Genomic DNA, 27942 nt, shown 5'->3' on the forward strand with positions numbered 1-27942 from the left:
AATTGTAAATTGTGGGTTTTGGAGAAGATCAGGTAGGTTTAGTGTGGTTTTGGGGTGGATCTATGATTTTGGGGTTATTTTCTTCCAGTTTTGGGGGTCATTCCGTTCTTTTTTGGGGTGTTTTTGACGTGTTTTGAGGTCTCCGTTGGGTTTCCTTTGGTTTTCCATGGTTATCGTTGTGGAAAAGGGTAAATTGTGGGTTTTGGAGAACGTCAGGTAGGTTTAGGGTGGTTTTGGGGTGGATCTACGGTTTTTGGGGTTTTCTTTCTTAATTTAGGGGTTATCCCGTTCTTGTTTGGGGTGTTTTTGACTTGTTTTGTGGTCTCCGTTGGGTTTTGTTGGGTTCTCGTTGGTCGTTAAGGTAAATGGGAGTGGATTGTGGGTTTGGGAGAACATCAGGTAGGTTTAGTGTGGTTCTGGTTTGGATCTACGGTTTTTGCAGTTTTTCTATCGTTTTTTTGGTGTTATCCCGTTCTTGTTTGGTGTGTTTTTGACGTGTTTGTGGTCTCCATTGGGTTTCCTTTGGTTTTCCATGGTTATCGTTGTGGAAAAGGGTAAATTGTGGGTTTTGGAGAACGTCAGGTAGGTTTAGGGTGGTTTTGGGGTGGATCTACGGTTTTTGGGGTTTTCTTTCTTAATTTAGGGGTTATCCCGTTCTTGTTTGGGGTGTTTTTGACTTGTTTTGGGGTCTCCGTTGGGTTTTGTTGGGTTCTCGTTGGTCGTTAAGGTAAATGGGAGTGGATTGTGGGTTTTGGAGAAGATCAGGTAGGTTTAGGGTGTTTTTGTAGAAAAATTCATAGTTTTGGGGTTTTTTACTTCTGATCCAGTTCTTTTTTGGGGTGTTTTTGACGTGTTTTGGTTTCTCCGTTGGGTTTCGTTTGGTTTTCCATGGTGATCACGGTGAAAAAGAGTAAATTGTGGGTTTTGGAGAACATCAGGTAGGTTTAGTGGGGGTTTTGGGGTGGATCTATGGCTTTTAGAGTTTTCTTTCGTTTTAGGGGGTGATCCTGTTCTGTTTTGTGGTGTTTTTGACGTGTTTTGGGGTCTCCGTTGGGTTTCGTTGTGTTTTCCGTGGTCATCATGGTGGAAAATTGTAAATTGTGGGTTTTGGAGAAGATCAGGTAGGTTTAGGGTGGTTTTGGTGTGGATCTATGATTTTGGGGTTATTTTCTTCCAGTTTTGGGGGTGATCCCGTTCTTTTTTGGGGTGCTTTTGACGTGTTTTGTTTTCTCCGTTGGGTTTCCTTGGGTTTTCCATGGTCATCGTTGTTGAAAGGAGTAAATTGTGGGTTTTGGAGAAGATCAGGTAGGTTTTGGGGGGGGGGTTGGGGTGGATCTATGGCTTTTAGAGTTTTCTTTATTTTTAGGGTGTGATCCTGTTCCTTTTTTTGGGGTGTTTTTGACGTGTTTTGGGGTCTCCGTTGGGTTTCGTTGTGTTTTCCGTGGTCATCATGGTGGAAAATTGTAAATTGTGGGTTTTGGAGAAGATCAGGTAGGTTTAGTGTGGTTTTGGTGTGGATCTATGATTTTGGGGTTATTTTCTTCCAGTTTTGGGGGTCATCCCGTTCTTTTTTGGGGTGTTTTTGACGTGTTTTGAGGTCTCCGTTGGGTTTCCTTTGGTTTTCCATGGTTATCGTTGTGGAAAAGTGTAAATTGTGGGTTTTGGAGAACGTCAGGTAGGTTTAGGGTGGTTTTGGGGTGGATCTACGGTTTTGGGGGTTTTCTTTCTTAATTTAGGGGTTATCCCGTTCTTGTTTGGGGTGTTTTTGACTTGTTTTGTGGTCTCCGTTGGGTTTTGTTGCATTCTCGTTGGTCGTTAAGGTAAATGGGAGTGGACTGTGGGTTTGGGAGAACATCAGGTAGGTTTAGTGTGGTTCTGGTTTGGATCTACGGTTTTTGCAGTTTTTCTATCGTTTTTTTGGTGTTATCCCGTTCTTGTTTGGTGTGTTTTTGACGTGTTTGTGGTCTCCATTGGGTTTCCTTTGGTTTTCCATGGTTATCGTTGTGGAAAAGGGTAAATTGTGGGTTTTGGAGAACGTCAGGTAGGTTTAGGGTGGTTTTGGGGTTGATCTACGGTTTTTGGGGTTTTCTTTCTTAATTTAGGGGTTATCCCGTTCTTGTTTGGGGTGTTTTTGACTTGTTTTGTGGTCTCCGTTGGGTTTTGTTGGGTTCTCGTTGGTCGTTAAGGTAAATGGGAGTGGATTGTGGGTTTGGGAGAACATCAGGTAGGTTTAGTGTGGTTCTGGTTTGGATCTACGGTTTTTGCAGTTTTTCTATCGTTTTTTTGGTGTTATCCCGTTCTTGTTTGGTGTGTTTTTGACGTGTTTGTGGTCTCCATTGGGTTTCCTTTGGTTTTCCATGGTTATCGTTGTGGAAAAGGGTAAATTGTGGGTTTTGGAGAACGTCAGGTAGGTTTAGGGTGGTTTTGGGGTAGATCTACGGTTTTTGGGGTTTTCTTTCTTAATTTAGGGGTTATCCCGTTCTTGTTTGGGGTGTTTTTGACTTGTTTTGGGGTCTCCGTTGGGTTTTGTTGGGTTCTCGTTGGTCGTTAAGGTAAATGGGAGTGGATTGTGGGTTTTGGAGAAGATCAGGTAGGTTTAGGGTGTTTTTGTAGAAAAATTCATAGTTTTGGGGTTTTTTACTTCTGATCCAGTTCTTTTTTGGGGTGTTTTTGACGTGTTTTGGTTTCTCCGTTGGGTTTCGTTTGGTTTTCCATGGTGATCACGGTGAAAAAGAGTAAATTGTGGGTTTTGGAGAACATCAGGTAGGTTTAGTGGGGGTTTTGGGGTGGATCTATGGCTTTTAGAGTTTTCTTTCGTTTTAGGGGGTGATCCTGTTCTGTTTTGTGGTGTTTTTGACGTGTTTTGGGGTCTCCGTTGGGTTTCGTTGTGTTTTCCGTGGTCATCATGGTGGAAAATTGTAAATTGTGGGTTTTGGAGAAGATCAGGTAGGTTTAGGGTGGTTTTGGTGTGGATCTATGATTTTGGGGTTATTTTCTTCCAGTTTTGGGGGTGATCCCGTTCTTTTTTGGGGTGCTTTTGACGTGTTTTGTTTTCTCCGTTGGGTTTCCTTGGGTTTTCCATGGTCATCGTTGTTGAAAGGAGTAAATTGTGGGTTTTGGAGAAGATCAGGTAGGTTTTGGGGGGGGGGTTGGGGTGGATCTATGGCTTTTAGTGTTTTCTTTATTTTTAGGGTGTGATCCTGTTCCTTTTTTTGGGGTGTTTTTGACGTGTTTTGGGGTCTCCGTTGGGTTTCGTTGTGTTTTCCGTGGTCATCATGGTGGAAAATTGTAAATTGTGGGTTTTGGAGAAGATCAGGTAGGTTTAGTGTGGTTTTGGTGTGGATCTATGATTTTGGGGTTATTTTCTTCCAGTTTTAGTGGTCATCCCGTTCTTTTTTGGGGTGTTTTTGACGTGTTTTGAGGTCTCCGTTGGGTTTCCTTTGGTTTTCCATGGTTATCGTTGTGGAAAAGGGTAAATTGTGGGTTTTGGAGAACGTCAGGTAGGTTTAGGGTGGTTTTGGGGTGGATCTACGGTTTTTGGGGTTTTCTTTCTTAATTTAGGGGTTATCCCGTTCTTGTTTGGGGTGTTTTTGACTTGTTTTGTGGTCTCCGTTGGGTTTTGTTGCATTCTCGTTGGTCGTTAAGGTAAATGGGAGTGGACTGTGGGTTTGGGAGAACATCAGGTAGGTTTAGTGTGGTTCTGGTTTGGATCTACGGTTTTTGCAGTTTTTCTATCGTTTTTTTGGTGTTATCCCGTTCTTGTTTGGTGTGTTTTTGACGTGTTTGTGGTCTCCATTGGGTTTCCTTTGGTTTTCCATGGTTATCGTTGTGGAAAAGGGTAAATTGTGGGTTTTGGAGAACGTCAGGTAGGTTTAGGGTGGTTTTGGGGTTGATCTACGGTTTTTGGGGTTTTCTTTCTTAATTTAGGGGTTATCCCGTTCTTGTTTGGGGTGTTTTTGACTTGTTTTGTGGTCTCCGTTGGGTTTTGTTGGGTTCTCGTTGGTCGTTAAGGTAAATGGGAGTGGATTGTGGGTTTTGGAGAAGATCAGGTAGGTTTAGGGTGTTTTTGTAGAAAAATTCATAGTTTTGGGGTTTTTTACTTCTGATCCAGTTCTTTTTTGGGGTGTTTTTGACGTGTTTTGGTTTCTCCGTTGGGTTTCGTTTGGTTTTCCATGGTGATCACGGTGAAAAAGAGTAAATTGTGGGTTTTGGAGAACATCAGGTAGGTTTATTGGGGGTTTTGGGGTGGATCTATGGCTTTTAGAGTTTTCTTTCGTTTTAGGGGGTGATCCTGTTCTGTTTTGTGGTGTTTTTGACGTGTTTTGGGGTCTCCGTTGGGTTTCGTTGTGTTTTCCGTGGTCATCATGGTGGAAAATTGTAAATTGTGGGTTTTGGAGAACATCAGGTAGTTTTAGGGTGGTTTTGGAGTGGATCTATGATTTTGGGGTTATTTTCTTCCAGTTTTGGGGGTGATCCCGTTCTTTTTTGGGGTGCTTTTGATGTGTTTTGGGGTCTCCGTTGGGTTTCGTTTGGTTTTCCATGGTCATCGTTGTGGAAAGGAGTAAATTGTGGGTTTTGGAGAAGATCAGGTAGGTTTAGGGTGGTTTTGGGGTGGATCTATGGCTTTTAGAGTTTTCTTTCGTTTTCGGGGTGATCCTGTTCTGTTTTGTGGTGTTTTTGACGTGTTTTGGCGTCTCCGTTGGGTTTCGTTGTGTTTTCCGTGGTCATCATGGTGGAAAAGAGTAAATTGTGGGTTTTGGAGAAGATCAGGTAGGTTTAGGGTGGTTTTGGGGTGGATCTATTGTTTTTGTGGTTTTCTTTCTTTTTTGGGGATATCCCGTTCTTGTTTGGGATGTTTTTGATTGTTTTGGGGTCTCTGTTGGGTTTTGTTGTGTTGTTGTTGCTCGTTAATGTAAATGGGAGTGGATTGTGGGTTTTGGATAAGATCAGGTGAGTTTAGGGTGGTTTTGGGAGGAAATTCATAGTTTTTTTTTTTTTTTTTTTTTTTTTCTTCTGATCCAGTTCATTTTTGGGGTGTTTTTGACGTGTTTTGGGGTGTCCGTTGCGTTTCGTTGAGTTCCTAATGGGTTTTCTGGTGGTTGGGAGTGGACTATGGGCTTTGGAGAACATCAAGTAGGTTTAGGGTGGTTTTGGGGTGGATCTACGGTTTTTGGGGTTTTCTTTCTTAATTTAGGGGTTATCCCGTTCTTGTTTGGGGTGTTTTTGACTTGTTTTGTGGTCTCCGTTGGGTTTTGTTTGGTTCTCGTTGGCTGTTAAGGTAAATGGGATTGGATTGTGGGTTTTGGAGAAGATCAGGTAGGTTTAGGGTGGTTTTGTAAAAAAATTCATAGTTTTGGGTCTTTTTACTTCTGATCCAGTTTTTTTTTGGGGTGTTTTTGACGTGTTTTGGTTTCTCCGTTGGGTTTCGTTTGGTTTTCCATGGTCATCATGGTGGAAAATTGTAAATTGTGGGTTTTGGAGCACATCAGGTAGGTTTAGTGTGGTTCTGGTTTGGATCTATGGTTTTTAGGGTTTTCTTTCGTTTTTGGGGTTGAAGCAGTTGTTTTTTGGGGTGTTTTTGATGTATTTTGCGGTCTCCGTGTGGTTTCGTTGGGTTCTCGTTTGTCGTTAAGGTAAATGGGAGTGGATTGTGGGTTTTGGAGAACATCAAGTAGGTTTAGGGTGGTTTTGGGGTGGATGTGTGATTTTGGGGTTATTTTCTTCCAATTTTGGGGGTCATCACGTTCTTCTCTGGGGTGCTTTTGACGTGTTTTGTGGTCTCCGTTGGATTTCCTTTGGTTTTCCATGGTTATCGTTGTGGAAAAGTGTAAATTGTTGGTTTTGGAGAACGTCAGGTAGGTTTAGGGTGGTTTTGGGGTGGATCTACGGTTTTTGGGGTTTTCTTTCTTAATTTAGGGGTTATCCCGTTCTTGTTTGGGGTGTTTTTGACTTGTTTTGGGGTCTCCGTTGGGTTTTGTTGGGTTCTCGTTGGCTGTTAAGGTAAATGGGACTGGATTGTGGGTTTTGGAGAAGATCAGGTAGGTTTAGGGTGGTTTTGTAAAAAAATTCATAGTTTTGGGGCTTTTTACTTCTGATCCAGTTCTTTTTTGGGGTGTTTTTGACGTGTTTTGGTTTCTCCGTTGGGTTTCGTTTGGTTTTCCAGGGTCATCATGGTGGAAAATTGTAAATTGTGGGTTTTGGAGCACATCAGGTAGGTTTAGGGTGGTTTTGGGGTGGATCTACGGTTTTTGGGGTTTTCTTTCTTAATTTAGGGGTTATCCCGTTCTTGTTTGGGGTGTTTTTGACTTGTTTTGGGGTCTCCGTTGGGTTTTGTTGGGTTCTCGTTGGTCGTTAAGGTAAATGGGAGTGGATTGTGGGTTTGGGAGAACATCAGGTAGGTTTAGTGTGGTTCTGGTTTGGAACTACGGTTTTTGCAGTTTTTCTATCGTTTTTTTGGTGTTATCCCGTTCTTGTTTGGTGTGTTTTTGACGTGTTTGTGGTCTCCATTGGGTTTCCTTTGGTTTTCCATGGTTATCGTTGTGGAAAAGGGTAAATTGTGGGTTTTGGAGAACGTCAGGTAGGTTTAGGGTGGTTTTGGGGTGGATCTACGGTTTTTGGGGTTTTCTTTCTTAATTTAGGGGTTATCCCGTTCTTGTTTGGGGTGTTTTTGACTTGTTTTGGGGTCTCCGATGGGTTTTGTTGCGTTCCCGTTGGTCGTTAAGGTAAATGGGAGTGGATTGTGGGTTTTGGAGAAGATCAGGTAGGTTTAGGGTGTTTTTGTAGAAAAATTCATAGTTTTGGGGTTTTTTACTTCTGATCCAGTTCTTTTTTGGGGTGTTTTTGACGTGTTTTGGTTTCTCCGTTGGGTTTCGTTTGGTTTTCCATGGTGATCACGGTGAAAAAGAGTAAATTGTGGGTTTTGGAGAACATCAGGTAGGTTTAGTGGGGGTTTTGGGGTGGATCTATGGCTTTTAGAGTTTTCTTTCGTTTTAGGGGGTGATCCTGTTCTGTTTTGTGGTGTTTTTGACGTGTTTTGGGGTCTCCGTTGGGTTTCGTTGTGTTTTCCGTGGTCATCATGGTGGAAAATTGTAAATTGTGGGTTTTGGAGAAGATCAGGTAGTTTTAGGGTGGTTTTGGGGTGGATCTATGATTTTGGGGTTATTTTCTTCCAGTTTTGGGGGTGATCCCGTTCTTTTTTGGGGTGCTTTTGATGTGTTTTGGGGTCTCCGTTGGGTTTCCTTGGGTTTTCCATGGTCATCGTTGTGGAAAGGAGTAAATTGTGGGTTTTGGAGAAGATCAGGTAGGTTTAGGGGGGGGGGTTGGGGTGGATCTATGGCTTTTAGTGTTTTCTTTTTTTTTAGGGTGTGATCCTGTTCCTTTTTTTGGGGTGTTTTTGACGTGTTTTGGCGTCTCCGTTGGGTTTCGTTGTGTTTTCCGTGGTCATCATGGTGGAAAATTGTAAATTGTGGGTTTTGGAGAAGATCAGGTAGGTTTAGTGTGGTTTTGGGGTGGATCTATGATTTTGGGGTTATTTTCTTCCAGTTTTGGTGGTCATTCCGTTCTTTTTTGGGGTGTTTTTGACGTGTTTTGAGGTCTCCGTTGGGTTTCCTTTGGTTTTCCATGGTTATCGTTGTGGAAAAGGGTAAATTGTGGGTTTTGGAGAACGTCAGGTAGGTTTAGGGTGGTTTTGGGGTGGATCTACGGTTTTTGGGGTTTTCTTTCTTAATTTAGGGGTTATCCCGTTCTTGTTTGGGGTGTTTTTGACTTGTTTTGTGGTCTCCGTTGGGTTTTGTTGGGTTCTCGTTGTTCGTTAAGGTAAATGGGAGTGGATTGTGGGTTTGGGAGAACATCAGGTAGGTTTAGTGTGGTTCTGGTTTGGATCTACGGTTTTTGCAGTTTTTCTATCGTTTTTTTGGTGTTATCCCGTTCTTGTTTGGTGTGTTTTTGACGTGTTTGTGGTCTCCATTGGGTTTCCTTTGGTTTTCCATGGTTATCGTTGTGGAAAAGGGTAAATTGTGGGTTTTGGAGAACGTCAGGTAGGTTTAGGGTGGTTTTGGGGTGGATCTACGGTTTTTGGGGTTTTCTTTCTTAATTTAGGGGTTATCCCGTTCTTGTTTGGGGTGTTTTTGACTTGTTTTGGGGTCTCCGTTGGGTTTTGTTGGGTTCTCGTTGGTCGTTAAGGTAAATGGGAGTGGATTGTGGGTTTTGGAGAAGATCAGGTAGGTTTAGGGTGTTTTTGTAGAAAAATTCATAGTTTTGGGGTTTTTTACTTCTGATCCAGTTCTTTTTTGGGGTGTTTTTGACGTGTTTTGGTTTCTCCGTTGGGTTTCGTTTGGTTTTCCATGGTGATCACGGTGAAAAAGAGTAAATTGTGGGTTTTGGAGAACATCAGGTAGGTTTAGTGGGGGTTTTGGGGTGGATCTATGGCTTTTAGAGTTTTCTTTCGTTTTAGGGGGTGATCCTGTTCTGTTTTGTGGTGTTTTTGACGTGTTTTGGGGTCTCCGTTGGGTTTCGTTGTGTTTTCCGTGGTCATCATGGTGGAAAATTGTAAATTGTGGGTTTTGGAGAAGATCAGGTAGTTTTAGGGTGGTTTTGGTGTGGATCTATGATTTTGGGGTTATTTTCTTCCAGTTTTGGGGGTGATCCCGTTCTTTTTTGGGGTGCTTTTGACGTGTTTTGTTTTCTCCGTTGGGTTTCCTTGGGTTTTCCATGGTCATCGTTGTTGAAAGGAGTAAATTGTGGGTTTTGGAGAAGATCAGGTAGGTTTAGGGGGGGGGGGTTGGGGTGGATCTATGGCTTTTAGTGTTTTCTTTATTTTTAGGTGTGATCCTGTTCCTTTTTTTGGGGTGTTTTTGACGTGTTTTGGGGTGTCCGTTGCGTTTCGTTGAGTTCCTAATGGGTTTTCTGGTGGTTGGGAGTGGACTTTGGGATTTGGAGAACATCAGGTAGGTTTAGGGGGACTTTTGGTGTGGATCTATGATTTTTGGGGTTTTCTTTCGTTTTTGGGGGTTATCCCGTTCCTTTTTGGGGTGTTTTTGACGTGTTTTGGGGTCTCTGTTGGGTTTCCTTGGGTTTTCCGTGGTCATCGTTGTGGAAAAGGTTAAATTGTGGGTTTTGGAGAACATCAGGTAGGTTTAGGGGGACTTTTGGTGTGGATCTATGGCTTTTGTTGTATTCTTCCGTTTTTGGAGGTGATCCTGATCTTTTTTGTTTTTTTTTGTTTTTTTTTTTTGTCGTGTTTTGTGGTCTCTGTTGGGTTTCGTTGTGTTTTCCGTGGTCATCATGGTGGAAAATTGTAAATTGTGGGTTTGGGAGAACATCAGGTAGGTTTAGGGTGGTTCTGGTTTGGATCTATGTTTTTTGCGGTTTTTCTATCGTTTTTTTGGTGTTATCCCGTTATTTTTGGGATTGTTTTTGACGTATTTTGGGTTGTCCGTTGGGTTTCCTTTGGTTTTCCATGGTTATCGTTGTGGAAAAGAGTAAATTGTGGGTTTTGGAGAACTTCAGGTAGGTTTAGGGTGGTTTTGGGGTGGATCTACGGTTTTTGGGGTTTTCTTTCTTTTTTACGGGTTATCCCGTTCTTGTTTGGGGTGTTATTGACTTTTTTTGGGGTCTCCGATGGGTTTTGTTGCGTTCCCGTTGGTCGTTAAGGTAAATGGGAGTGGATTGTGGGTTTTGGAGAAGATCAGGTAGGTTTAGGGTGGTTTTGTAGAGAAATTCATAGTTTTGTGTTTTTTTACTTCTGATCCAGTTCTTTTTTGGGGTGTTTTTGACGTGTTTTGGGGTCTCCGTTGGGTTTCGTTTGGTTTTCCATGGTGATCACGGTGAAAAAGAGTAAATTGTGGGTTTTGGAGAACATCAGGTAGGTTTAGTGGGGGTTTTGGGGTGGATCTATGGCTTTTAGAGTTTTCTTTCGTTTCAGGGGGTGATCCTGTTCTGTTTTGTGGTGTTTTTGACGTGTTTTGATGTCTCCGTTGAGTTTCTTTGTGTTTTCCGAGGTCATCATGGTGGAAAATGGTAAATTGTGGGTTTTTGGAGAACATCAGGTAGGTTTAGTGTTGTTCTGGTTTGGATCTATGGTTGTTGGGGTTTTCTTTCGTTTTTTGGGGATATCCCGTTCTTGTTTGGGGTGTTTTTGACTTCTTATTGGGTCTCCGTTGGGTTTCATTGTGTTCTCGTTGCTCGTTAATGTAAATGGGAGTGGATTGTGGGTTTTGGAGAAGATCAGGTGAGTTTAGGGTGGTTTTGGGAGGAAATTCATAGTTTTTTTTTTTTTTTTTTTTTTTTTTCTTCTGATCCAGTTCATTTTTGGGGTGTTTTTGACGTGTTTTGGGGTGTCCGTTGTGTTTCGTTGAGTTCCTAATAAGTTTTCTGGTGGTTGGTAGTGGACTTTGGGATTTGGAGAACATCAGGTAGGTTTAGGGGGACTTTTGGTGTGGATCTATGATTTTTGGGGTTTTCTTTCGTTTTTGGGGGCTATCCCGTTCTTTTTTGGGGTGTTTTTGACGTGTTTTGTGGTCTCCTTTGGGTTTCTTTGGGTTTTCCATGGTTAATGTTGTGGAAAAGAGTAAATTGTGGGTTTTGGAGAACGTCAGGTAGGTTTAAGGTGGTTTTGGTGTGGATCTATTGTTTTTGGTGTTTTCTTTCTTTTTTTAGGGGTTATCCCGATCCTGTTTGAGGTGTTTTTGACTTGTTTTGGGGTCTCCGTTGGGTTTTGTCTGGTTCTCGTTGGTCGTTAAGGTAAATGGGTTTGGATTGTGGGTTTTGGAGAAGATCAGGTAGGTTTAGGGTGTTTTTGTAGAAAAATTCATAGTTTTGTGTTTTTTTACTTCTGATCCAGTTCTTTTTTGGGGTGCTTTTGACATGTTTTGGTTTCTCCGTTGGGTTTCGTTTGGTTTTCCAGGGTCATCACGGTGAAAAAGAGTAAATTGTGGGTTTTGGAGAACATCAGGTAAGTTTAGTGGGGGTTTTGGGGTGGATCTATGGCTTTTAGAGTTTTCTTTCGTTTTAGGGGGTGATCCTGTTCTGTTTTGTGGTGTTTTTGACGTGTTTTGGGGTCTCCGTTGGGTTTCGTTGTGTTTTCCGTGGTCATCATGGTGGAAAATTGTAAATTGTGGGTTTTGGAGCACATCAGGTAGGTTTAGTGTGGTTCTGGTTTGGATCTATGTTTTTTGGGGTTTTCTTTCGTTTTTTTGGGGATATCCCGTTCTTGTTTGGGGTGTTTTTGACTTGTTTTGGGGTCTCCGTTGGGTTTTGTTGTGTTCTCGTTGCTCGTTAATGTAAATGGGAGTGTATTGTGGGTTTTGGAGAAGATCAGGTGAGTTTAGGATGGTTTTGGGAGGAAAATCATAGTTTTTTTTTTTTTTTTTCTTCTGATCCAGTTCATTTTTGGGGTGTTTTTGACGTGTTTTGGGGTGTCCGTTGCATTTCGTTGAGTTCCTAATGGGTTTTCTGGTGGTTGGGAGTGGACTTTGGGATTTGGAGAACATCAAGTAGGTTTAGGGTGGGTTTGGGGTGGATCTATGATTTTGGGGTTATTTTCTTCCAGTTTTGGGGGTCATCCTGTTCTTTTTTGGGGTGTTTTTGACGTGTTTTGTGGTCTCCGTTGGGTTTCCTTTGGTTTTCCATGGTTATCGTTGTGGAAAAGGGTAAATTGTGGGTTTTGGAGAACGTCAGGTAGGTTTAGGGTGGTTTTGGTGTGGATCTATTGTTTTTGGGGTTTTCTTTCTTAATTTAGGGGTTATCCCGTTCTTGTTTGGGGTGTTTTTGACTTGTTTTGGGGTCTCCGTTGGGTTTTGTTGGGTTCTCGTTGGCCGTTAAAGTAAATGGGAGTGGATTGTGGGTTTTGGAGAAGATCAGGTAGGTTTAGGGTGTTTTTGTAGAAAAATTCATTGTTTTGGGGCTTTTTACTTCTGATCCAGTTCTTTTTTGGGGTGTTTTTGACGTGTTTTGGTTTCTCCGTTGGGTTTCGTTTGGTTTTCCATGGTCATCATGGTGGAAAACTGTAAATTGTGGGTTTTGGAGAACATCAGGTAGGTTTAGTGTGGTTCTGGTTTGGATCTATGTTTTTTGCGGTTTTTCTATCGTTTTTTTGGTGTTATCCCGTTATTTTTGGGATTGTTTTTGACGTATTTTGGGTTGTCCGTTGGGTTTCCTTGGGTTTTCCATGGTTATCGTTGTGGAAAAGAGTAAATTGTGGGTTTTGGAGAACTTCAGGTAGGTTTAGGGTGGTTTTGGGGTGGATCTACGGTTTTTGGGGTTTTCTTTCTTTTTTACGGGTTATCCCGTTCTTGTTTGGGGTGTTTTTGACTTTTTTTGGGGTCTCCGATGGGTTTTGTTGCGTTCCCGTTGGTCGTTAAGGTAAATGGGAGTGGATTGTGGGTTTTGGAGAAGATCAGGTAGGTTTAGGGTGGTTTTGTAGAGAAATTCATAGTTTTGTGTTTTTTTACTTCTGATCCAGTTCTTTTTTGGGGTGTTTTTGACGTGTTTTGGTTTCTCCGTTGGGTTTCGTTTGGTTTTCCATGGTGATCACGGTGAAAAAGAGTAAATTGTGGGTTTTGGAGAACATCAGGTAGGTTTCTTGGGGGTTTTGGGGTGGATCTATGGCTTTTAGAGTTTTCTTTCGTTTCAGGGGGTGATCCTGTTCTGTTTTGTGGTGTTTTTGACGTGTTTTGGGGTCTCCGTTGGGTTTCGTTGTGTCTTCCGAGGTCATCATGTTGGAAAATTGTAAATTGTGGGTTTTTGGAGAACATCAGGTAGGTTTAGTGTTGTTCTGGTTTGGATCTATGGTTGTTGGGGTTTTCTTTCGTTTTTTGGGGATATCCCGTTCTTGTTTGGGGTGTTTTTGACTTCTTTTTGGGTCTCCGTTGGGTTTCATTGTGTTCTCGTTGCTCGTTAATGTAAATGGGAGTGGATTGTGGGTTTTGGAGAAGATCAGGTGAGTTTAGGGTGGTTTTGGGAGGAAATTCATAGTTTTTTTTTTTTTTTTTTTTTTTTTTTTCTTCTGATCCAGTTCATTTTTGGGGTGTTTTTGACGTGTTTTGGGGTGTCCGTTGCATTTCGTTGAGTTCCTAATGGGTTTTCTGGTGGTTGGTAGTGGACTTTGGGATTTGGAGAACATCAAGTAGGTTTAGGGTGGTTTTGGGGTGGATGTATGATTTTGGGGTTGTTTTCTTCCAGTTTTGGGGGTCATCCCGTTCTTTTTTGGGGTGTTTTTGACGTGTTTTGTGGTCTCCGTTGGGTTTCGTTGTGTTTTCCGTCGTCATCATGGTGTAAAATTGTAAATTGTGGGTTTGGGAGAACATCAGGTAGGTTTAGGGTGGTTTTGGTGTGGATCTATTGTTTTTGGGGTTTTCTTTCTTTTTTTAGGGGTTATCCCGTTCTTGTTTGGGGTGTTTTTGACTTGTTTTGGGGTCTCCGTTGGGTTTCCTTTGGTTTTCCATGGTCATCATGGTGAAAAAGAGTAAATTGTGGGTTTTGGAGAACATCGGGTAGGTTTAGGGGGACTTTTGGCGTGGTTCTATGGTTTTGGGGGATATTCTTCCAGTTTTTGGGGTGATCCCGTTCTTTATGATTTTTTTTTTTTTTTGCTGTGTTTTGTGGTCTACGTTTGGTTTCGTTGGGTTCTTGTTTGTCATCATGATGTAACAGGATAAATTGTGGGTTTTGGAGAACATCAGGTAGGTTTAGGGGGACTTTTGGTGTGGATCTATGGCTTTTGGTGTTTTCTTTCGTTTTTGGAGATGATCCTGTTCTTTTTTGGGGTGTTTTTGACGTGTTTTGTGGTCTCCGTTGGGTTTCATTGTGTTTTCCGTGGTCATCATGGTGGAAAATTGTAAATTGTGGGTTTTGGAGCACATCAGGTAGGTTTAGTGTGGTTCTGGTATGGATCTATGGTTTTTAGGATTTTCTTTCGTTTTTGGGGTTGAACCAGTTGTTTTTTGGGGTGTTTTTGACGTGTTTTTGGGTCTCCGTTGGGTTTCGTTGGGTTCTCGTTTGTCGTTAAGGTAAATGGGAGTGGATTGTGGGTTTTGGAGAACATCAAGTAGGTTTAGGGTGGTTTTGGGGTGGATGTATGATTTTGGGGTTGTTTTCTTCCAGTTTTGGGGGTCATCACGTTCTTTTCTGGGGTGCTTTTGACGTGTTTTGTGGTCTCCGTTGGGTTTCCTTGGGTTTTCCATGGTCATCGTTGTGGAAAAGTGTAAATTGTGGGTTTTGGAGAAGATCAGGTAGGTTTAGGGTAGTTTTTTAGAAAAATTCATAGTTTTGTGTTTTTTTTACTTCTGATCCAGTTCTTTTTTGGGCTGTTTTTGACGTGTTTTGGTTTCTCCGTTGGGTTTCGTTTGGTTTTCCATGGTCATCACGGTGAAAAAAGGGAAAATTGTGGGTTTTGGAGAACGTCAGGTAGGTTTAGGGTGGTTTTGGGGTGGATCTACGGTTTTTGGGGTTTTCTTTCTTTTTTTTAGGGGTTATCCCGTTCTTGTTTGGGGTGTTTTTGACTTGTTTTGTGGTCTCCGTTGGGTTTTGTTGGGTTCTCGTTGGTCGTTAAGGTAAATGGGTTTGGATTGTGGGTTTTGGAGAAGATCAGGTAGGTTTAGGGTGTTTTTGTAGAAAAATTCATAGTTTTGTGTTTTTTTACTTCTGATCCAGTTCTTTTTTGGGGTGCTTTTGACATGTTTTGGTTTCTCCGTTGGGTTTCGTTTGGTTTTCCAGGGTCATCACGGTGAAAAAGAGTAAATTGTGGGTTTTGGAGAACATCAGGTAGGTTTAGTGGGGGTTTTGGGGTGGATCTATGGCTTTTAGAGTTTTCTTTCGTTTCAGGGGGTGATCCTGTTCTGTTTTGTGGTGTTTTTGACGTGTTTTGATGTCTCCGTTGGGTTTCGTTGTGTTTTCCGAGGTCATCATGTTGGAAAATGGTAAATTGTGGGTTTTTGGAGAACATCAGGTAGGTTTAGTGTGGTTCTGGTTTGGATCTATGGTTGTTGGGGTTTTCTTTCGTTTTTTGGGGATATCCCGTTCTTGTTTGGGGTGTTTTTGACTTCTTTTGGGGTCTCCGTTGGGTTTCATTGTCTTCTCGTTGCTCGTTAATGTAAATGGGAGTGGATTGTGGGTTTTGGAGAAGATCAGGTGAGTTTAGGGTGGTTTTGGGAGGAAATTCATAGGGTTTTTTTTTTTTTTTTTTTTTTTCTTCTGATCCAGTTTATTTTGGGGGTGTTTTTGACGTGTTTTGGGGTGTCCGTTGCATTTCGTTGAGTTCCTAATGGGTTTTCTGGTGGTTGGGAGTGGACTTTGGGATTTGGAGAACATCAAGTAGGTTTAGGGTGGGTTTGGGGTGGATCTATGATTTTGGGGTTATTTTCTTCCAGTTTTGGGGGTCATCCCGTTCTTTTTTGGGGTGTTTTTGACGTGTTTTGTGGTCTCCGTTGGGTTTCCTTTGGTTTTCCATGGTTATCGTGGAAAAGGGTAAATTGTGGGTTTTGGAGAACGTCAGGTAGGTTTAGGGTGGTTTTGGTGTGGATCTATTGTTTTTGGGGTTTTCTTTCTTAATTTAGGGGTTATCCCGTTCTTGTTTGGGGTGTTTTTGACTTGTTTTGTGGTCTCCGTTGGGTTTTGTTGGGTTCCCGTTGGCCGTTAAAGTAAATGGGAGTGGATTGTGGGTTTTGGAGAAGATCAGGTAGGTTTAGGGTGTTTTTGTAGAAAAATTCATAGTTTTGGGGCTTTTTACTTCTGATCCAGTTCTTTTTTGGGGTGTTTTTGACGTGTTTTGGTTTCTCCGTTGGGTTTCGTTTGGTTTTCCATGGTCATCATGGTGGAAAACTGTAAATTGTGGGTTTTGGAGAACATCAGGTAGGTTTAGTGTGGTTCTGGTTTGGATCTATGTTTTTTGCGGTTTTTCTATCGTTTTTTTGGTGTTATCCCGTTATTTTTGGGATTGTTTTTGACGTATTTTGGGTTGTCCGTTGGGTTTCCATGGGTTTTCCATGGTTATCGTTGTGGAAAAGAGTAAATTGTGGGTTTTGGAGAACTTCAGGTAGGTTTAGGGTGGTTTTGGGGTGGATCTACGGTTTTTGGGGTTTTCTTTCTTTTTTACGGGTTATCCCGTTCTTGTTTGGGGTGTTTTTGACTTTTTTTGGGGTCTCCGATGGGTTTTGTTGCGTTCCCGTTGGTCGTTAAGGTAAATGGGAGTGGATTGTGGGTTTTGGAGAAGATCAGGTAGGTTTAGGGTGGTTTTGTAGAGAAATTCATAGTTTTGTGTTTTTTTACTTCTGATCCAGTTCTTTTTTGGGGTGTTTTTGACGTGTTTTGGTTTCTCCGTTGGGTTTCGTTTGGTTTTCCATGGTGATCACGGTGAAAAAGAGTAAATTGTGGGTTTTGGAGAACATCAGGTAGGTTTAGTGGGGGTTTTGGGGTGGATCTATGGCTTTTAGAGTTTTCTTTCGTTTCAGGGGGTGATCCTGTTCTGTTTTGTGGTGTTTTTGACGTGTTTTGGGGTCTCCGTTGGGTTTCGTTGTGTCTTCCGAGGTCATCATGTTGGAAAATGGTAAATTGTGGGTTTTTGGAGAACATCAGGTAGGTTTAGTGTTGTTCTGGTTTGGATCTATGGTTGTTGGGGTTTTCTTTCGTTTTTTGGGGATATCCCGTTCTTGTTTGGGGTGTTTTTGACTTCTTTTGGGGTCTCCGTTGGGTTTCATTGTGTTCTCGTTGCTCGTTAATGTAAATGGGAGTGGATTGTGGGTTTTGGAGAAGATCAGGTGAGTTTAGGGTGGTTTTGGGAGGAAATTCATAGTTTTTTTTTTGTTTGTTTTTTTTTTTTTTTTTTTTTTTTTTTCTTCTGGTCCAGTTCATTTTTGGGGTGTTTTTGACGTGTTTTGGGGTGTCCGTTGCATTTCGTTGAGTTCCTAATGGGTTTTCTGGTGGTTGGGAGTGGACTTTGGGCTTTGGAGAACATCAAGTAGGTTTAGGGTGGTTTTGGGGTGGATGTATGATTTTGGGGTTGTTTTCTTCCAGTTTTGGGGGTCATCCCGTTCTTTTTTGGGGTGTTTTTGACGTGTTTTGTGGTCTCCGTTGGGTTTCGTTGTGTTTTCCGTCGTCATCATGGTGTAAAATTGTAAATTGTGGGTTTGGGAGAACATCAGGTAGGTTTAGGGTGGTTTTGGTGTGGATCTATTGTTTTTGGGGTTTTCTTTCTTTTTTTAGGGGTTATCCCGTTCTTGTTTGGGGTGTTTTTGACTTGTTTTGGGGTCTCCGTTGGGTTTCCTTTGGTTTTCCATGGTCATCATGGTGAAAAAGAGTAAATTGTGGGTTTTGGAGAACATCGGGTAGGTTTAGGGGGACTTTTGGCGTGGTTCTATGGTTTTGGGGGATATTCTTCCAGTTTTTGGGGTGATCCCGTTCTTTATGTTTTGGTTTTTTTTTTTTGCTGTGTTTTGTGGTCTACGTTTGGTTTCGTTGGGTTCTTGTTGGTCATCATGATGTAACAGGATAAATTGTGGGTTTTGGAGAACATCAGGTAGGTTTAGGGGGACTTTTGGTGTGGATCTATGGCTTTTGGTGTTTTCTTTCGTTTTTGGAGATGATCCTGTTCTTTTTTGGGGTGTTTTTGACGTGTTTTGTGGTCTCCGTTGGGTTTCATTGTGTTTTCCGTGGTCATCATGGTGGAAAATTGTAAATTGTGGGTTTTGGAGCACATCAGGTAGGTTTAGTGTGGTTCTGGTATGGATCTATGGTTTTTAGGATTTTCTTTCGTTTTTGGGGTTGAACCAGTTGTTTTTTGGGGTGTTTTTGACGTGTTTTTGGGTCTCCGTTGGGTTTCGTTGGGTTCTCGTTTGTCGTTAAGGTAAATGGGAGTGGATTGTGGGTTTTGGAGAACATCAAGTAGGTTTAGGGTGGTTTTGGGGTGGATGTATGATTTTGGGGTTGTTTTCTTCCAGTTTTGGGGGTCATCACGTTCTTTTCTGGGGTGCTTTTGACGTGTTTTGTGGTCTCCGTTGGGTTTCCTTGGGTTTTCCATGGTCATCGTTGTGGAAAAGTGTAAATTGTGGGTTTTGGAGAAGATCAGGTAGGTTTAGGGTAGTTTTTTAGAAAAATTCATAGTTTTGTGTTTTTTTTACTTCTGATCCAGTTCTTTTTTGGGCTGTTTTTGACGTGTTTTGGTTTCTCCGTTGGGTTTCGTTTGGTTTTCCATGGTCATCACGGTGAAAAAAGGGAAAATTGTGGGTTTTGGAGAACGTCAGGTAGGTTTAGGGTGGTTTTGGGGTGGATCTACGGTTTTTGGGGTTTTCTTTCTTTTTTTTAGGGGTTATCCCGTTCTTGTTTGGGGTGTTTTTGACTTGTTTTGTGGTCTCCGTTGGGTTTTGTTGGGTTCTCGTTGGTCGTTAAGGTAAATGGGTTTGGATTGTGGGTTTTGGAGAAGATCAGGTAGGTTTAGGGTGTTTTTGTAGAAAAATTCATAGTTTTGTGTTTTTTTACACCTTGATCCAGTTCTTTTTTGGGGTGCTTTTGACATGTTTTGGTTTCTCCGTTGGGTTTCGTTTGGTTTTCCAGGGTCATCACGGTGAAAAAGAGTAAATTGTGGGTTTTGGAGAACATCAGGTAGGTTTAGTGGGGGTTTTGGGGTGGATCTATGGCTTTTAGAGTTTTCTTTCGTTTCAGGGGGTGATCCTGTTCTGTTTTGTGGTGTTTTTGACGTGTTTTGATGTCTCCGTTGGGTTTCGTTGTGTTTTCCGAGGTCATCATGTTGGAAAATGGTAAATTGTGGGTTTTTGGAGAACATCAGGAAGGTTTAGTGTTGTTCTGGTTTGGATCTATGGTTGTTGGGGTTTTCTTTCGTTTTTTGGGGATATCCCGTTCTTGTTTGGGGTGTTTTTGACTTCTTTTGGGGTCTCCGTTGGGTTTCATTGTCTTCTCGTTGCTCGTTAATGTAAATGGGAGTGGATTGTGGGTTTTGGAGAAGATCAGGTGAGTTTAGGGTGGTTTTGGGAGGAAATTCATAGTTTTTTTTTTTTTTTTTCTTCTGATCCAGTTCATTTTTGGGGTGTTTTTGACGTGTTTTGGGGTGTCCGTTGCATTTCGTTGAGTTCCTAATGGGTTTTCTGGTGGTTGGGAGTGGACTTTGGGATTTGGAGAACATCAAGTAGGTTTAGGGTGGTTTTGGGGTGGATCTATGATTTTGGGGTTATTTTCTTCCAGTTTTGGGGGTCATCCCGTTCTTTTTTGGGGTGTTTTTGACGTGTTTTGTGGTCTCCGTTGGGTTTCCTTTGGTTTTCCATGGTTATCGTTGTGGAAAAGGGTAAATTGTGGGTTTTGGAGAACGTCAGGTAGGTTTAGGGTGGTTTTGGGGTGGATCTATTGTTTTTGGGGTTTTCTTTCTTAATTTAGGGGTTATCCCGTTCTTGTTTGGGGTGTTTTTGACTTGTTTTGGGGTCTCCGTTGGGTTTCCTTTGGTTTTCCATGGTCATCATGGTGAAAAAGTGTAAATTGTGGGTTTTGGAGAACATCGGGTAGGTTTAGGGGGACTTTTGGCGTGGTTCTATGGTTTTGGGGGATATTCTTCCAGTTTTTGGGGTGATCCCGTTCTTTATGTTTTTTTTTTTTGCTGTGTTTTGTGGTCTACGTTTGGTTTCGTTGGGTTCTTGTTGGTCATCATGATGTAACAGGATAAATTGTGGGTTTTGGAGAACATCAGGTAGGTTTAGGGGGACTTTTGGTGTGGATCTATGGCTTTTGGTGTTTTCTTTCGTTTTTGGAGATGATCCTGTTCTTTTTTGGGGTGTTTTTGACGTGTTTTGTGGTCTCCGTTGGGTTTCATTGTGTTTTCCGTGGTCATCATGGTGGAAAATTGTAAATTGTGGGTTTTGGAGCACATCAGGTAGGTTTAGTGTGGTTCTGGTATGGATCTATGGTTTTTAGGATTTTCTTTCGTTTTTGGGGTTGAACCAGTTGTTTTTTGGGGTGTTTTTGACGTGTTTTTGGGTCTCCGTTGGGTTTCGTTGGGTTCTCGTTTGTCGTTAAGGTAAATGGGAGTGGATTGTGGGTTTTGGAGAACATCAAGTAGGTTTAGGGTGGTTTTGGGGTGGATCTATGATTTTGGGGTTATTTTCTTCCAGTTTTGGGGGTCATCCCGTTCTTTTTTGGGATTGTTTTTGACGTGTTTTCGGTTCTTCGTTGGGCTTCCTTTGGATTTCCATGGTCATCGTTGTGGAAAAAAGTAAATTGTGGGTTTTGGAGAACGTCAGGTAGGTTTAGGGTGGTTTTGGGGTGGATCTACGGTTTTTTGGGTTTTCTTTCTTTTTTTAGGTGTTATCCCGTTCTTGTTTGGGGTGTTTTTGACTTGTTTTGGGGTCTCTGTTGGGTTTTGTTGGGTTCTTGTTGGTCGTTAAGGTAAATGGGAGTGGATTTTGGGTTTTGGAGAAGATCAGGTGAGTTTAGGGTGGTTTTGTAGAGAAAATCATAGTTTTGTGTCTTTTTCCTTCTGATCCAGTTCTGTTTTGGGGTGTTTTTGACGTGTTTTGGGGTCTCCGTTGGGTTTCGTTGTGTTTTCCGTGGTCATCATGGTGGAAAAGAGTAAATTGTGGGTTTTGGAGAACGTCAGGTAGGTTTAGGGTGGTTTTGGGGTGGATCTACGGTTTTTGGGGTTTTCTTTCTTTATTTAGGGGTTATCCCGTTCTTGTTTGGGGTGTTTTTGACTTGTTTTGTGGTCTCCGTTGGGTTTTGTTGGGTTCTCGTTGGTCGTTAAGGTAAATGGGAGTGGATTGTGGGTTTGGGAGAACATCAGGTAGGTTTAGTGTGGTTCTGGTTTGGATCTACGGTTTTTGCAGTTTTTCTATCGTTTTTTTGGTGTTATCCCGTTCTTGTTTGGTGTGTTTTTGACGTGTTTGTGGTCTCCATTGGGTTTCCTTTGGTTTTCCATGGTTATCGTTGTGGAAAAGGGTAAATTGTGGGTTTTGGAGAACGTCAGGTAGGTTTAGGGTGGTTTTGGGGTGGATCTACGGTTTTTGGGGTTTTCTTTCTTAATTTAGGGGTTATCCCGTTCTTGTTTGGGGTGTTTTTGACTTGTTTTGTGGTCTCCGTTGGGTTTTGTTGCATTCTCGTTGGTCGTTAAGGTAAATGGGAGTGGATTGTGGGTTTTGGAGAAGATCAGGTAGGTTTAGGGTGTTTTTGTAGAAAAATTCATAGTTTTGGGGTTTTTTACTTCTGATCCAGTTCTTTTTTGGGGTGTTTTTGACGTGTTTTGGTTTCTCCGTTGGGTTTCGTTTGGTTTTCCATGGTGATCACGGTGAAAAAGAGTAAATTGTGGGTTTTGGAGAACATCAGGTAGGTTTATTGGGGGTTTTGGGGTGGATCTATGGCTTTTAGAGTTTTCTTTCGTTTTAGGGGGTGATCCTGTTCTGTTTTGTGGTGTTTTTGACGTGTTTTGGGGTCTCCGTTGGGTTTCGTTGTGTTTTCCGTGGTCATCATGGTGGAAAATTGTAAATTGTGGGTTTTGGAGAACATCAGGTAGTTTTAGGGTGGTTTTGGGGTGTATCTATGATTTTGGGGTTATTTTCTTCCAGTTTTGGGGGTGATCCCGTTCTTTTTTGGGGTGCTTTTGACGTGTTTTGGGGTCTCCGTTGGGTTTCCTTGGGTTTTCCATGGTCATCGTTGTGGAAAGGAGTAAATTGTGGGTTTTGGAGAAGATCAGGTAGGTTTAGGGTGGTTTTGGGGTGGATCTATGGCTTTTAGAGTTTTCTTTCGTTTTAGGGGGTGATCCTGTTCTGTTTTGTGGTGTTTTTGACGTGTTTTGGGGTCTCCGTTGGGTTTCGTTGTGTTTTCCGTGGTCATCATGGTGGAAAAGAGTAAATTGTGGGTTTGGGAGAAGATCAGGTAGGTTTAGGGTGGTTTTGGTGTGGATCTATTGTTTTTGTGGTTTTCTTTCTTTTTTGGGGATATCCCGTTCTTGTTTGGGATGTTTTTGATTGTTTTGGGGCGTCTGTTGGGTTTTGTTGTGTTGTTGTTGCTCGTTAATGTAAATGGGAGTGGATTGTGGGTTTTGGAGAAGATCAGGTGAGTTTAGGGTGGTTTTGGGAGGAAATTCATAGTTTTTGTTTTTGTTTTTTTTTTTTTTCTTCTGATCCAGTTCATTTTTGGGGTGTTTTTGACGTGTTTTGGGGTGTCCGTTGCGTTTCGTTGAGTTCCTAATGGGTTTTCTGGTGGTTGGGAGTGGACTTTGGGCTTTGGAGAACATCAAGTAGGTTTAGGGTGGTTTTGGGGTGGATCTATGATTTTGGGGTTATTTTCTCCCAGTTTTGGGTGTCATCCCGTTCTTTTTTGGGGTGTTTTTGACGTGTTTTGTTGTCTCCGTTGGATTTCCTTTGGTTTTCCATGGTTATCGTTGTGGAAAAGTGTAAATTGTTGGTTTTGGAGAACGTCAGGTAGGTTTAGGGTGGTTTTGGGGTGGATCTACGGTTTTTGGGGTTTTCTTTCTTAATTTAGGGGTTATCCCGTTCTTGTTTGGGGTGTTTTTGACTTGTTTTGGGGTCTCCGTTGGGTTTTGTTGGGTTCTCGTTGGCTGTTAAGGTAAATGGGACTGGATTGTGGGTTTTGGAGAAGATCAGGTAGGTTTAGGGTGGTTTTGTAAAAAAATTCATAGTTTTGGGGCTTTTTACTTCTGATCCAGTTCTTTTTTGGGGTGTTTTTGACGTGTTTTGGTTTCTCCGTTGGGTTTCGTTTGGTTTTCCAGGGTCATCATGGTGGAAAATTGTAAATTGTGGGTTTTGGAGCACATCAGGTAGGTTTAGGGTGGTTTTGGGGTGGATCTACGGTTTTTGGGGTTTTCTTTCTTAATTTAGGGGTTATCCCGTTCTTGTTTGGGGTGTTTTTGACTTGTTTTGGGGTCTCCGTTGGGTTTTGTTGGGTTCTCGTTGGTCGTTAAGGTAAATGGGAGTGGATTGTGGGTTTGGGAGAACATCAGGTAGGTTTAGTGTGGTTCTGGTTTGGATCTACGGTTTTTGCAGTTTTTCTATCGTTTTTTTGGTGTTATCCCGTTCTTGTTTGGTGTGTTTTTGACGTGTTTGTGGTCTCCATTGGGTTTCCTTTGGTTTTCCATGGTTATCGTTGTGGAAAAGTGTAAATTGTGGGTTTTGGAGAACGTCAGGTAGGTTTAGGGTGGTTTTGGGGTTGATTCTACGGTTTTTGGGGTTTTCTTTCTTAATTTAGGGGTTATCCCGTTCTTGTTTGGGGTGTTTTTGACTTGTTTTGTGGTCTCCGTTGGGTTTTGTTGCATTCTCGTTGGTCGTTAAGGTAAATGGGAGTGGATTGTGGGTTTTGGAGAAGATCAGGTAGGTTTAGGGTGTTTTTGTAGAAAAATTCATAGTTTTGGGGCTTTTTACTTCTGATCCAGTTCTTTTTTGGGGTGTTTTTGACGTGTTTTGGTTTCTCCGTTGGGTTTCGTTTGGTTTTCCATGGTGATCACGGTGAAAAAGAGTAAATTGTGGGTTTTGGAGAACATCAGGTAGGTTTAGTGGGGGTTTTGGGGTGGATCTATGGCTTTTAGAGTTTTCTTTCGTTTTAGGGGTTGATCCTGTTCTGTTTTGTGGTGTTTTTGACGTGTTTTGGGGTCTCCGTTGGGTTTCGTTGTGTTTTCCGTGGTCATCATGGTGGAAAATTGTAAATTGTGGGTTTTGGAGAAGATCAGGTAGGTTTAGGGTGGTTTTGGGGTGGATCTATGATTTTGGGGTTATTTTCTTCCAGTTTTGGGGGTGATCCCGTTCTTTTTTGGGGTGCTTTTGACGTGTTTTGTTTTCTCCGTTGGGTTTCCTTGGGTTTTCCATGGTCATCGTTGTGGAAAGGAGTAAATTGTGGGTTTTGGAGAAGATCAGGTAGGTTTAGGGGGGGGGGTTGGGGTGGATCTATGGCTTTTAGTGTTTTCTTTTTTTTTAGGGTGTGATCCTGTTCCTTTTTTTGGGGTGTTTTTGACGTGTTTTGGGGTCTCCGTTGGGTTTCGTTGTGTTTTCCGTGGTCATCATGGTGGAAAAGAGTAAATTGTGGGTTTTGGAGAAGATCAGGTAGGTTTAGGGTGGTTTTGGTGTGGATCTATTGTTTTTGTGGTTTTCTTTCTTTTTTGGGGATATCCCGTTCTTGTTTGGGATGTTTTTGATTGTTTTGGGGCGTCTGTTGGGTTTTGTTGTGTTGTTGTTGCTCGTTAATGTAAATGGGAGTGGATTGTGGGTTTTGGAGAAGATCAGGTGAGTTTAGGGTGGTTTTGGGAGGAAATTCATAGTTTTTGTTTTTGTTTTTTTTTTTTTTCTTCTGATCCAGTTCATTTTTGGGGTGTTTTTGACGTGTTTTGGGGTGTCCGTTGCGTTTCGTTGAGTTCCTAATGGGTTTTCTGGTGGTTGGGAGTGGACTTTGGGCTTTGGAGAACATCAAGTAGGTTTAGGGTGGTTTTGGGGTGGATCTATGATTTTGGGGTTATTTTCTCCCAGTTTTGGGTGTCATCCCGTTCTTTTTTGGTGTGTTTTTGACGTGTTTGTGGTCTCCATTGGGTTTCCTTTGGTTTTCCATGGTTATCGTTGTGGAAAAGTGTAAATTGTGGGTTTTGGAGAACGTCAGGTAGGTTTAGGGTGGTTTTGGGGTTGATTCTACGGTTTTTGGGGTTTTCTTTCTTAATTTAGGGGTTATCCCGTTCTTGTTTGGGGTGTTTTTGACTTGTTTTGTGGTCTCCGTTGGGTTTTGTTGCATTCTCGTTGGTCGTTAAGGTAAATGGGAGTGGATTGTGGGTTTTGGAGAAGATCAGGTAGGTTTAGGGTGTTTTTGTAGAAAAATTCATAGTTTTGGGGCTTTTTACTTCTGATCCAGTTCTTTTTTGGGGTGTTTGTGACGTGTTTTGGTTTCTCCGTTGGGTTTCGTTTGGTTTTCCATGGTGATCACGGTGAAAAAGAGTAAATTGTGGGTTTTGGAGAACATCAGGTAGGTTTAGTGGGGGTTTTGGGGTGGATCTATGGCTTTTAGAGTTTTCTTTCGTTTTAGGGGTTGATCCTGTTCTGTTTTGTGGTGTTTTTGACGTGTTTTGGGGTCTCCGTTGGGTTTCGTTGTGTTTTCCGTGGTCATCATGGTGGAAAATTGTAAATTGTGGGTTTTGGAGAAGATCAGGTAGGTTTAGGGTGGTTTTGGGGTGGATCTATGATTTTGGGGTTATTTTCTTCCAGTTTTGGGGGTGATCCCGTTCTTTTTTGGGGTGCTTTTGACGTGTTTTGTTTTCTCCGTTGGGTTTCCTTGGGTTTTCCATGGTCATCGTTGTGGAAAGGAGTAAATTGTGGGTTTTGGAGAAGATCAGGTAGGTTTAGGGGGGGGGGTTGGGGTGGATCTATGGCTTTTAGTGTTTTCTTTTTTTTTAGGGTGTGATCCTGTTCCTTTTTTTGGGGTGTTTTTGACGTGTTTTGGGGTCTCCGTTGGGTTTCGTTGTGTTTTCCGTGGTCATCATGGTGGAAAAGAGTAAATTGTGGGTTTTGGAGAAGATCAGGTAGGTTTAGGGTGGTTTTGGTGTGGATCTATTGTTTTTGTGGTTTTCTTTCTTTTTTGGGGATATCCCGTTCTTGTTTGGGATGTTTTTGATTGTTTTGGGGCGTCTGTTGGGTTTTGTTGTGTTGTTGTTGCTCGTTAATATAAATGGGAGTGGATTGTGGGTTTTGGAGAAGATCAGGTGAGTTTAGGATGGTTTTGGGAGGAAAATCATAGTTTTTTTTTTTTTTTTTTCTTCTGATCCAGTTCATTTTTCGGGTGTTTTTGACGTGTTTTGGGGTGTCCGTTGCATTTCGTTGAGTTCCTAATGGGTTTTCTGGTGGTTGGGAGTGGACTTTGGGATTTGGAGAACATCAAGTAGGTTTAGGGTGGGTTTGGGGTGGATCTATGATTTTGGGGTTGTTTTCTTCCAGTTTTGGGGGTCATCCCGTTCTTTTTTGGGGTGTTTTTGACGTGTTTTGAGGTCTCCGTTGGGTTTCCTTTGGTTTTCCATGGTTATCGTTGTGGAAAAGGGTAAATTGTGGGTTTTGGAGAACGTCAGGTAGGTTTAGGGTGGTTTTGGGGTGGATCTACGGTTTTTGGGGTTTTCTTTCTTAATTTAGGGGTTATCCCGTTCTTGTTTGGGGTGTTTTTGACTTGTTTTGGGGTCTCCGTTGGGTTTTGTTGCATTCTCGTTGGTCGTTAAGGTAAATGGGAGTGGACTGTGGGTTTGGGAGAACATCAGGTAGGTTTAGTGTGGTTCTGGTTTGGATCTACGGTTTTTGCAGTTTTTCTATCGTTTTTTTGGTGTTATCCCGTTCTTGTTTGGTGTGTTTTTGACGTGTTTGTGGTCTCCATTGGGTTTCCTTTGGTTTTCCATGGTTATCGTTGTGGAAAAGGGTAAATTGTGGGTTTTGGAGAACGTCAGGTAGGTTTAGGGTGGTTTTGGGGTTGATCTACGGTTTTTGGGGTTTTCTTTCTTAATTTAGGGGTTATCCCGTTCTTGTTTGGGGTGTTTTTGACTTGTTTTGTGGTCTCCGTTGGGTTTTGTTGGGTTCTCGTTGGTCGTTAAGGTAAATGGGAGTGGATTGTGGGTTTTGGAGAAGATCAGGTAGGTTTAGGGTGTTTTTGTAGAAAAATTCATAGTTTTGGGGTTTTTTACTTCTGATCCAGTTCTTTTTTGGGGTGTTTTTGACGTGTTTTGGTTTCTCCGTTGGGTTTCGTTTGGTTTTCCATGGTGATCACGGTGAAAAAGAGTAAATTGTGGGTTTTGGAGAACATCAGGTAGGTTTATTGGGGGTTTTGGGGTGGATCTATGGCTTTTAGAGTTTTCTTTCGTTTTAGGGGGTGATCCTGTTCTGTTTTGTGGTGTTTTTGACGTGTTTTGGGGTCTCCGTTGGGTTTCGTTGTGTTTTCCGTGGTCATCATGGTGGAAAATTGTAAATTGTGGGTTTTGGAGAACATCAGGTAGTTTTAGGGTGGTTTTGGAGTGGATCTATGATTTTGGGGTTATTTTCTTCCAGTTTTGGGGGTGATCCCGTTCTTTTTTGGGGTGCTTTTGATGTGTTTTGGGGTCTCCGTTGGGTTTCGTTTGGTTTTCCATGGTCATCGTTGTGGAAAGGAGTAAATTGTGGGTTTTGGAGAAGATCAGGTAGGTTTAGGGTGGTTTTGGGGTGGATCTATGGCTTTTAGAGTTTTCTTTCGTTTTCGGGGTGATCCTGTTCTGTTTTGTGGTGTTTTTGACGTGTTTTGGGGTCTCCGTTGGGTTTCGTTGTGTTTTCCGTGGTCATCATGGTGGAAAAGAGTAAATTGTGGGTTTTGGAGAAGATCAGGTAGGTTTAGGGTGGTTTTGGGGTGGATCTATTGTTTTTGTGGTTTTCTTTCTTTTTTGGGGATATCCCGTTCTTGTTTGGGATGTTTTTGATTGTTTTGGGGTCTCTGTTGGGTTTTGTTGTGTTGTTGTTGCTCGTTAATGTAAATGGGAGTGGATTGTGGGTTTTGGATAAGATCAGGTGAGTTTAGGGTGGTTTTGGGAGGAAATTCATAGTTTTTTTTTTTTTTTTTTTTTTTTCTTCTGATCCAGTTCATTTTTGGGGTGTTTTTGACGTGTTTTGGGGTGTCCGTTGCGTTTCGTTGAGTTCCTAATGGGTTTTCTGGTGGTTGGGAGTGGACTTTGGGCTTTGGAGAACATCAAGTAGGTTTAGGGTGGTTTTGGGGTGGATCTACGGTTTTTGGGGTTTTCTTTCTTAATTTAGGGGTTATCCCGTTCTTGTTTGGGGTGTTTTTGACTTGTTTTGGGGTCTCCGTTGGGTTTTGTTTGGTTCTCGTTGGCTGTTAAGGTAAATGGGATTGGATTGTGGGTTTTGGAGAAGATCAGGTAGGTTTAGGGTGGTTTTGTAAAAAAATTCATAGTTTTGGGGCTTTTTACTTCTGATCCAGTTTTTTTTTGGGGTGTTTTTGACGTGT

The sequence above is a fragment of the Aythya ferina genome, assembly GCF_964211825.1.
Source record: "Aythya ferina genome assembly, chromosome: 34".
Classification (NCBI taxonomy): Eukaryota; Metazoa; Chordata; class Aves; order Anseriformes; family Anatidae; genus Aythya; species Aythya ferina.